The 9,198-nt window shown below is 42.6% G+C and overlaps 1 long non-coding RNA gene across 4 annotated transcripts in view; it reads right to left on the bottom strand.

Annotated features, from left to right (window-relative positions):
• Positions 1 to 9,198, bottom strand: part of LOC109373377 (uncharacterized) — a 34,542-nt gene that overhangs the window by 24,584 nt on the left and 760 nt on the right. For all 4 annotated transcript variants that reach the window (XR_002122230.1, XR_002122234.1, XR_002122221.1 and 1 more), the window contains exon 2: positions 4,305 to 4,352. This is a non-coding gene — a long non-coding RNA (uncharacterized LOC109373377). The remainder of the gene's footprint in view (positions 1 to 4,304; positions 4,353 to 9,198) is intronic.

Genomic DNA, 9,198 nt, shown 5'->3' with positions numbered 1-9,198 from the left:
GGGGAGGTCAGGTTAGTGCAGCAGGTGAGGTGGGGGAGGTCAGGTTAGTGTACCACGTGAGATGGAGGGAGGTCAGGGGTTAATGTCCCCAGGGGCAGGTCAGAGACAGTTAGGCAGGCCAGGTAGGGCAGATTCTCATAAGCTAAGGTGGAGTTTGCATTTTATTCTCAGCCTAATGGTAAACTTTCAGAGGATTTTAATTTAAGGAGTTATATATAATTTGCAACTTTAAAAGAGTGAAGAAAGTGAAGAAGGAAAACAATTAAGTGAGTGATGATGGTGGTTTGAACCTGGACGATAGCTGTAAAAATGGCGAGTAGTGGATATATTTGGGTTATATTTTGGAAGTGGTGCTTACAAGACCTGACAATGATTTGGGTATGAAGGTGAGGGAAAGAGAGGGTGTATTTATTTTCACACATGAAATGTTAGCCATTACTTTTCATCAAAAGTATGATCCACGAAAATAAAACCCCCTCCATCAAATTTAAAACTTTCACTCTGTGAAAGACTCTGTTAAGAGAACAAAAAGAAAAGCTACAGATTGGGAGAAAACATTTGAAAGCCACTGATCGAACCAAGGAATAATACCTAAAATACCTACAGAACTCTCAAAACTGAACGGCAAAATCCAATCAAATTGTCCATGGGCGAAAGACAGGAAGAGTCATTTCACCAAAAAAGATAGATAAACAGCAAATAAACACGTGAAATGGTGTTCGGCATCATTCATCAGGGAAACGCAAACCAGAGCCCCATGAGATGGTTTAGTAACATCGGAAGGTTTTCTCATCTCAAAGTAGGAAATGTGTCTGAAGGGTTCTATACCTTATCTTCAGAAGGGTAAAATAAAAACTAGTGATGCTGTCAAGTGCTGGCAAGCACGTGCAAACTGGCTCTCTCACCCACTGCTGGTGGGAATATAAACAGGTGCAGATGCTCTGGCAAACAGTTTCACAGTTTCTTTAAAGACTAAACATACAACTATCATCCAATGTGGTAAATAAATGCACTCCAGGTGTTATCCCAAAGAAATGAAGACTTACATTCCCACAAAAACCTGTAAGTGGGTGTTTATAGTAGCTTTATGCATAATAGCAAAAATGGGAAACAGACTGTGCGCTCTTCATCAGGTGAGTGGTTAGACGTGGAACATACGCTCATATATCGTGGACCACTGCTGAACAATTAGAAGGGGATGAACTGTGATTCATGCAACACTCTGGATGACTCTCCAGATAGTCACGTTGAGTGTGAAAAGTTAACCCCAAGAGGTTACATACTGCGTAAGTCTATGTATGTAATATTATGGAACTGACAGTAGAAATGGAGACCTGATTGGTGGTTTCCAGGGGCTAAGGAGGGGGCAGGAGAGGTTAAGGAGGAGGAGAGGTGTGTGGTTATGAAAGGGCAACATGAGGGACCCTGTGGGGATGGAATACTCTGTCAATGTGGATATCCTGGCATGACACTGTTTTATTGTTTTGTAAATGTTACTATGTTACTGTTGGGAGAAATGGGTAAAGGACACATGGTTCTCTCTATGTTATTTCTTACAATGGCATAAGAATCTACAGGCATCTCAAAATAAAAAGTTTAATTAAAAATTAACTAAGAAAGCACACACACACACACACACACACACGAGTATATATAAAGAGGGGGCGGAGACAGCTTTCACTTAAAACATGTAATAGGACTTGTGGAAGTTTTGGCTAGGACCCCAAAGAGTATTGGGTCATCAGGAAAGTCATGATGCATTTTTGCATTGAAAAACATAGAAAAATACATCATGACTTTCCCAACGACCCAATAAATAGCAAGCAAGGATCACAACCACACTGTAGGACTTGTACAAGAAGTAAGACAACTTCACCCACTTTGAAGGTCTCAAATGATGGAGAGCTAGAGATTAGAGATGAAAATTTCAGAGATCAGTATTGTTATGCTGTGGTGTCAGCCCTTCCCTCCAGGAAGCGTGGCAGAGGGCAGCCCTCTTCACCCTAAAGCAGACAGGGGACTTGACAGAGACCACTGGGAGAAGTTCAGGTCCATCGGACCTGATAATGTGGCTGTGTACAGCAGACACTCTTGCAGGATTTCTGGTTTTCCTGAATTCCAGCAGTAAAACACTGCTTCCAGAGTCCGCTGGGGAGAACAGTGTGGCTTCCCCATGTACCAAACGTAGGCCACTCATTGAGAAAGCCAGCATGGGGTCCTCTTAGGCTATGCCCTCAAGGCTGGCCCCGCGGGATGAATGGAGGTCTGCAAAATAAAGCCAAGTGAGTAAGTACCAACAACCAGTTAGCTCTTGTCACGGGAACCCACAGGGAGGCTGAGTGAGTCATGGAAAAGCCCCTGAAAATGCTCATGAGACACAGGGTCACCTCCAAGTCCAGAAAGTCCCCACACGAGACAATGAGACAGTGCCCGTTCAGTGAGGCTTTTCCGTGAGCTGCCCCCATTCAATCCCCTCTGTCTCCACGCTCCAGCCATGGGGGCCTGCAGGCCGGACCCAGGTGGAGCTGGGGCGTCCCGTGGGGAAGGGAGAAGCAGCAGGCTGTACGCGCCCTCTCGTCTCCACCTCCCAAACTGCCAGCCTCACGCCTGTAACCAGCTTGCAGACGGGGAGGACAGAGAAGAGCTGTAACCAAAGCCAGAATTCAATGCTGACCTCGTATTTTGTTTGTTGAGCTTAAACAACCAAATAACTGTTTCTAACACTTAAGAGTGACCAGAAAAAGCATGAAGACTGCCTCAGTTTCTATCAGGGACAAGCAAGGCCTTACAGAAAGGGCCGTGAAAGACAAGACTTAATCTGCTTTATGAATGCACACTGCACATCCTGCTTGTTCAATATACCACATACAAAGGCAATGTCCTCTACATCTCAACAAAACTTTTCCACGTTATCCTATTAGTGTGCAGACAGAGGTGCGTGTGTGCATATCCATACCGCGCAGAACTGCGTGCTCTCACCCCCACCCCCAGCATGACTGTTTAACGCCCGTTCTCAGTGACCACGGCTCTAGACCTGCACTGCTGTGGGGTGTTACTCCTTCACAATGGCCTTTCCAGTGGTCCTGAATTGGTTCACGTACTGAGCAGAATTCAGGACCACAATGTGAACTGAGCGTTTTGGCTTGAGATAAGTTTTGCTACATGGGAAGTTCAGTCTTCAGAGACACAGAAGCATCACAGTTGGAAGGAAATGTTAGAATCCAGCTCCTACCCAGCAAGAGACAATGTCCATTTCTGTCCTTCAGTCAAGCTTTTCAAGCTCCTGCAGCCACTGGCCAAAGCAGGTTTTCTCTGCTTTCACCAGGATCGACAGCTCTGATTTACGGTCCATTTTGCCCATAAACGGACAGGAGGAAAGACAGGAGACAGCATTCCGATCAGAGGGCATTCTGACGGGCCCATGACTCCTAAGTCTGCACACTCCTAAGGCAGGCATCTGACACGCACGCCCAGAGGACAGGCTGGGCGAGCAGGGAGAAGAGGCCGCTGTTTCGCTGGATCTACTCACGATCTGAAGGATTTCAGCATCTGAGCCACATTTGGTTTCAATATCTTTTTTGAGCATATATACAAGAATTGCCTTTCCATATTCATTTGAGGATTATTTTTTTGGAATTTAGACATTTAATTCTAAAAGTTGTAAAAATTACAGTATATTTGCATTGCTATAATATTCATACATTTTAAACAATGTATAGAAAGAACTAAATCCATTTTTTATGGTGGTTTGGTATAAAGTAACAGAAAATATTTTTACCGATTTTTCTGATCGAGATCTCTAGAATAAGGGCTTTCTTCATAATAATATTTTTTAATGGCAAAAAGTTCCCTAGTACTTTGTAAATTCTTCTATCACCTATATAATTTATAAGATGTAATAAGTATTTTAAATCCCAAGTAGATCATTAAAAAATAAACAGCGCTTAATGATGGTGTTATACCATCAATTTCTCTTTAAATATAGGTTTTTATCTTTGATTCATCACAGAAGGCACTTTTTTTTTTCTAGTTGTTTTTACTATTTCATATTCTGGAGAGAGAAAATATTCAACTTCAAAGTAAAAATTAAGTTGTAAAAACAAACAAACCAATTAAAAAAACAGTATTAAAGCACCAAGGCTCTTAGTTCAAATGAACTATATCCCAAAGTGTCAGAACCTTTTAAACACCACAGAGTGAGCTCCTAAAAGTATTTGCTTCATGAACAATTACACTTCTTTTGTGAGAACGATAATTTTCTTAGAGTTCTACAAGCTTTATACATACAGTAGTATCTCACTTACCTTGACAAGTCTAACTCAACATTTTCTGTAATACAGCAATACAGTGACCTGTTAAAGAAAACAGATTGTAAAAGATATAAATTAGCAATACATCATTTTCATTTCAAAGGAATATTTCATTTTACTAAATCTTTCATCATACAGATCATTAAAATAGTTGCATTATTAGTGTTTTAAAATGGGAATATATTTACAGAGAATGTTATAGGAATTGTATAGTAAAAATAAAAACTTTTATAAACAGTACATAATACTATACGTGCATTTCCCCCTAATTTTATATCTATAAGTGTTTTTAAAGGCCCTTTTCTCTCTTCTTGGTAGTTTAAATACTTTAGTGCCATGACTATGAAAAAATACTATTGCAATCTACATAGAGTGAATTAAAGAGAAAATCAGGGATTAGTCCACTGTTGGAAGACTACTTCCCTTCATCTGGACTTGGTTGTATTGACGTCTGAAACAGTGTTTGGGTCTCAGAGATAAAGTATAACTGCCATCTGTGATTACACGGCACTGTCGGAAACCATCAGTCTTTCCTTCTTGTCTTCTTCCCTTCTCTATAAACCAATTAGGAAACAGAACTCTGTCCCACATTGTACCTTTGGGTTGCCCTTTACCTGCCTACCTTAGTCTTTTGGGCTATTAACAGATACAATTTGTAACGGCCTTTCTTTTCTCTCCTTGCGTTACTTTAACTTATTCTGTACAACTCTGTGTCCTTATATTTCTGTTTTCTCTAGCTGTCATGGGAAATTACCTTGATGCAGTGGTGGCCTCCGAGTCAACTACAGGCCAAGCTATCCCAGAAGTAATGGGACAGACAGGCTCACAGACCAAAGGGAGGTGCTCAAATCATACAGCTTAACTCCCTTTAAAGCAGGGGGGAAGAGATGGGGTACGTCGCCACCCCTAGGACAAGGTGCAAGCGGGAAGGGCCACACTGCAAGCATCCCGCTCCACAGTGTTCATATGTCCCTGTCCCCTCCCTCTCTCTCCCCTCGCCTGCATCAGCCTTCCCCACTGATGGTCAGGGGCACAGACTGGCGTTTGAGCACGGAGGTCAGTACACAAAAGGTACCTGGGGCCAGTGATACACACTTGCTCCACGGAAGAGAGGCAGGAGCAAGATGCCTCCCCATGGCTGTGGCTTTCCAAATAGCCTGCCCACAGCTCAGAGGTCCCATCAGAGTGTTAGGTAGAGCACATTTGTGTCCAGACTAGGACCATGGGTATCCAGTGTGAGGGTGACGGGGTTGTCAGCCCAGGGGTGGCGTGATCGCGAATTGGTCTTTCCCTGCATTTCCATCTATAAACAACACTCTTGTTTGTTCCATCACGTTTCATGTAGTCTCTCTAGCTTTACACCTTTCAGGTTACTAGGTGATTTGGTCTCCACACGTAGCGCTTCTTATGAACACTGCCATGTCTCATGAGCTCCCTGCTTACTCATTCCCTGTGCTGAACACGTCCTATGGGACTCACCCGTCCCATTCCGTGCTTTCTAGCAGAACTTTTTCTCAAGTAATACAGCAAACTAACATTACACTAACCAACATTTAAATTTTTTTCTTCATTTGTTCAGTTAAATGTACTGACATTACTTATTCTTTTTATTTTTTTCACCTTGCCTTTTCTCACTTTCCTCCCAATTTTGGTCATTTTGAAAAGACACACGTTTTGTGCAAAATTCTCCTCCACAAATCAAACTTACTCAATTCTCCATATGTATCTATTTGATATTAACATATAGTCTGTGAAATCTCTCTCCTTACTTTATATTCCAGGAAATCAATGTTTTATAAGTATCTATGTAATCACAATACCCTTAAAAAATCTACTGACAAATGATGAGCAAAACACACCCATCCGCGTTTCTCTATAGTCCATGTATTTGACACAAGGCTGATTAAATAAGAGCTGCAGCCGCACCTGGCCGTAGCAGCTGTCCCGTTGGGCTCAATAAAACGCACAGGCTGGACATCTTCCACGCCTAGTGCCCATACAAGCATCTCCAAGGATGGTGTGAGACGCTAACTGCTGTCTCCTGGCCCTCCCAACGCAGCTACTCACACCAATCTTTCCAACAAAGCTCATAAAAGTTAGAGTTAGCTTCCACGAACAGGTTCTTCAATGAACATCGACTTAGTGTCTGTTCGTTACAAGGCACTGGGGCAAAGCGGAGGTTAGCAGCAGGTTCTGACATTCACTTTATCTTAAATGCTTGCTTGAAAAGTTCAGCTTGCCAAGTGTTGCTTGTTTTCAAGTCATTTTGAAGCCCATTTCTTTATTTTAGAATTTTCTCTTACCCAGTTATATTCATTTAAAAAGTGCATGAAAAAAGTCACATTTGGGGGAAAAAGATAAAAACTTTAATGTGCCCGGAAGACTGGGTACATCAAGACTAGAATGAGGCTGAGTGGGCGGCAGAGGGTTGTGCATGATGTAAGTGGTTTCGATGTTTACCCCCTGGAACCCAGGCCTGTGCTGTCCAGTGTGGCAGCCATTAGCCAGGTATGGTTAATTCAATTCAATTAATTAAATCAAACACAAAAGAATTCGGTTCCTGGGTATAGCAGCCACATTTCAAATGCTCAGTGGCTACATATGGCTAGTGGCTACTATATTGGTTAGGGCAGGTAGCATATTTCTATCATTACAGAAAGTTCTACTGGACATTGAGTGCTACCTTACACATTGAGGAAACATAAAAAAGTTTTGAGCAGAGTTATAAATAATGAAATTATAATTTTCCACAAATCTTGAGGAAGAATTTGATAGACTGGAAAGCAGCAGGCCAATTAAGATATGAATCAGGATACACATCATCCATAAGTTGTGGTTAGAGAAATGGACTGGTGTCTGTGTGTGTGAGTGTGAGTGTTGTATGTTTATGTGAGTGTATGTGTGTGTGTGTATGAGTGTGTGTTTGTGAGTTTGTGAGTGTGTGTGTCTGTGTATGTTTGTGTGAGTGTGTGTGTATAAGTATGTGTGTGTATGTTTGTGTGTGTGAGTGTGTGTGTGTGTGTGTGTGTGTGAGTTAGGGGTGGAGGCAGGGGCGGGGCTGTAGTCACAAAGAAGGTATGGAGGCTGAGGAGGAGGTGTGTCCTCCTTATTCAGGAAAATGGATGGATACTGATCCCACTCTCTGAAACTGGAAATGCTGGTGGAGTGGAATTTTTTTTTTGAGAGGAAGGGGGTGAAAGATGAACTTAGGTTTTATCCATCTTAAGTTTGAGATTGTGAGGGACATTCTAGAAGATGTATAATAGGTAACTGTATATACACCCTTGGAGGAGTCATTCTCAAGGAGCTTAATGGGAGATGCATAAATTGTTATGTGGATCTCTCATTACTTCCTTAAACTAAGTGCCTAGAAGAGAAATTGCTTCTCCAAAGAGTATGAATTATATGTGGAGACTTTCTTCTTCCTGTCTCCCCACAAGGCACATTCCCTGGTGGCCGTATGTTGTCATGGTGAACAGATGTCACTGATAAGCACATACTCTACAGGTGTGCTGGTGTGGTCTGGTGGTCTCATATTCACTGGCTGGGAAATAGGTTTCAGAGCCATAGTCTTGTCTCTGTGAAAACTGGGACAAACCGGCTGGACTCCAGTGGCTTCGTACATACTCTAAGGTAGTACCCATTTGCATCTTTATCAGGTTCCAGGCAGGAAAACAGAAATCATTTGAAGAATTCTAAATAGATAGCAGGTAGCATTTACTATGGAGAAATGTTCACACACGTGTAAAAGCTAGAAGAGCAAAAAGGGGGCCTTCAGATAAAGAGGAATTCCTAACTTCAGGAAGTGGCTGCCAGTGGGAGAGCTAGCAGTACAGAGGGCGGGGGTGGAGTTATCAGAGCTCCGGAGCGCGCTCAGGCGAGGGCGGGAAACCGGAGCGCTGCTGCAGCTGGCTCTGGGGTCTGGTAAAGGCCACGGCCATTCCCCAGGATGCCAGAAGCAGAGAGAAAAAGGAAAGAACAATTGTGTTCCCATGTCCCGCCTTCTGATCTCCTGCTTGTGCCTCCTCTTGGCAGGAAGTTACTGGAAGCCATCTGACAAGAAAGGCTGGGAAATGTAGTTTGCAGACTCCCAGCCCAACCATCATCATAGAGCTCAGTTTAGGTGAACATGGGGCCCAAAGATCACAGGCAAATAACCTGCACTGCACTTTGTCAGGCACAAAAGCTTTTCGTCCTGTAGGAAGTTAACTCTGTAAAGAAAACCTGACTTATTTGGTCTTTCATCTTTTATGAACCTGAGAAACTGCAGGGTCTACCACAGTGACTGCCACATAAAATGCTCAATAAATATCACTAAATATTTGAGAGAACAAATGCTTATTCCCATCACTGATGGATAGTTCAAATCAGTACTCAACTTACAGGACCCCCAGGTAAATGTAAACTGACTTTTTAAAGAAACCCGCTTTAACTCATGCACAGATTAGTACTGGCTTTTACAGTCGAGGCCCCTTGAAGTTAACATGTTTTCGAATAGCAGTGCCATTATTCACAGGCTTTTAGAGCTCCTCTTTGGAAATCGTCTTTCAGGGCTACTTGTTGAGAAATGCATGATAATGAGTAGAATCTAGTCCTGCCCATTGTGGCCCAGCTGGACTCACCAGGTTTTGACAGGGAAGCTTTAATAATATTTTCTAAAATGAAATCCACTCTGGAGGAATTAAAAGACTTGCTACTAATGTTGGTAAGTACTTTGCCACAATTTCCAATTAAACTTGAGGCAACACAATGTCTTGGTCTATTTCGGACACTTTGAATTTGGACTAAGATGACAAATGTGGCGCACTGTAATGGTAATAATGTAAGACTTTGTCTGGTCTTTGCTGCCTGCCTTCCTGGGAAGAGAGGAGAACCCTCCCCTGCCCCC

Source organism: Hipposideros armiger, unplaced genomic scaffold, assembly GCF_001890085.2.
Source record: "Hipposideros armiger isolate ML-2016 unplaced genomic scaffold, ASM189008v1 scaffold_1, whole genome shotgun sequence".
Lineage (NCBI taxonomy): Eukaryota > Metazoa > Chordata > Mammalia > Chiroptera > Hipposideridae > Hipposideros > Hipposideros armiger.
This window is presented reverse-complemented; position numbering and strand designations above follow the sequence as displayed.